We start from the raw sequence: 2,223 nt of genomic DNA on the forward strand, positions 1-2,223 counted from the left end.
TGAGTGAATATATGGCATTTTAAGTCACAATCTTGATTATTCTCAGCTGACAAATTCTTTGGAAATTTCTTAAAGGAATAAACTGGCAATGCTTTAACATTTCAACTTTAAAATGAAATTAATCTCTGAACTTTCCCTGTTTAGCAACGAACTACTATCTCTCCTCCCCCATCAGAAAAAAAAACCAGCATCGATTAAAATTCTTGGTATAGATTCACATAGATCTCCTCTTTGCCTCAAACCTGATGAAAGTTAGAATCTGAATTTATCTTTCATATCTTATTAGTCAAGTATATTGCAGGCATCATTCCTCCCGTGTTTACACTGTCTTTTCTCATAAAAATGAATAGCTGTAGCTTGAAAATGGTTAACCTAAGCCAACTATGAACTAGAGTAAAATTGAAGATAACTCTTAAGTATTTCAAGAGTATTTTCGGTAATTCTAGGAGTTTCCTGAAAACTGGTCCTTCTGCTGTCGTCATATCCTCTGGTACATACCCAAAATCCATGATGCAATGCAGCACAACTTTAAGGGAAGACACTGTCCCCACTCCCAGCTCTTTTCTCTTTTTTAATTAAATAATTTTCCAAGCAAGCCCAATTAATAGGCTATTGGCTCTAGTATTGTGAATTCATTAAGGAATTTACTGGTTGTGTGAAGCTTAGCTCTATGTGGCTATTGGATCACATATCCACTTTCTCTGCCATGTAAGAAGAAAACATCTCTGAATATAACTATTAGTTGGCTTTGTGGTGTTGGGTTAGTATGCCAGTCTGAGGTTAGAGCAGAGATGGGATCCCAAGCCCTGGGCTTTGTATTATATAGTATTGTATTTTTGATGTTTTATTTACTTAAGAGTCAATTACTGTTTCCATTATAAACCTTGTTTTTCAAGGGTTTATAGCTCACCAATTTTCATTTTGGTATGCAAACTGCATGAATATACAGGTTTTAAAAATAACTTAAATTGGGCAGTGCCATTTTTAGATATAAAGCAGTAAAATACACTTTTTATTGGCTTCAGTTTGTTTTCAGTGTTTCCCATCTAAAAGTCTATTCGATCTTAAAATGCAAAAATGCATGGTTTTTTTTTTGTTTTTTGTTTTTCTCATGCTTTTCATAACAACTATACCTAGGAAAGATGGTAAAAGGGAACCAGGGAATCATCAAATGAAACTTCACAGAGAGAAGAAAAGTATCTTTTTTCTTGTGAAGATTTGTGTATGAATGACATTTCAGTCAATATTCTTAAAAATCTATAAACTAATCAGTCAGTATTCCCTGAACCTGGACATTCTTACATGCCCAATGTTATGCTTGCTGTTATGAAGCCAAAGTGTTTGAAATTCCATTTAAAGAAAAACGCAAAACTAGAAATATTAGGCATAACAGCAATATTGAGATATTAAAGTGATAAATCACATGGCCAAATTTTAAGAGGCAAAGTCAAGGTCTCTTACAGAGTTGTGTAACATATTGATATACCTCAAAGAAAATAACAAGTTCTAATACAAGAGCAATTACTCAGAGGTTACCTGGTATGATGCTGTAGCATCTGCACTGCACTGCGAACCACAAGGTGGGCAGTTCAGACCCACCAGCAGTTCCTTGGAAACACTCTACAGGGTCACTATGAGTCAGAACTAACTCAAGGACACTTAACAGCAACAATAACAACAAAGTTAGACAAACTCTTTCTACAAACTCGTATGCCTGTCCATCAGAATTAGAAAATCTCTTCTTAAGGGCAAATTGTTTTCTCTACCATTCAGAATGTTTCAAAAAATTAAAAGAAAATGTCCTCTTGTGTTTTTATTATTCTCAATATGGTGTACTAGCTATATCCATTCTTACTCAATTCTCACTCTTAGACTTATTCCAGTCTCATTCCTTGCTAAGTCTACTTACACCACTCATGGCAAAGTTACCAATAACCTCCTTGTTGCTACTGCCAATCAACAAGTCTTCACTTTATCTTTTGTCCAAATTTATCTTTGTGTAGCAGATTGCCACAGTTTCCTGGATTCTTCTCATAATGGCCCTTTGTTCTTTTTTATTTTTTTAAATTCTACAAAGCATCTACTCCTCTTCAATGTGGGGGCTTCAAAACTTTAGCAGAAAAAATGGATTTAAAAGATAATAGATTTTTTTTCTACAAACTTTTTAAAGTCCCCTCATTTCTCCCTTTTAGGAAATGGTCCACTGGTATGAAGTCTTGGTGG

Source organism: Chrysochloris asiatica, unplaced genomic scaffold, assembly GCF_000296735.1.
Source record: "Chrysochloris asiatica unplaced genomic scaffold, ChrAsi1.0 scaffold00012, whole genome shotgun sequence".
Classification (NCBI taxonomy): domain Eukaryota; kingdom Metazoa; phylum Chordata; class Mammalia; order Afrosoricida; family Chrysochloridae; genus Chrysochloris; species Chrysochloris asiatica.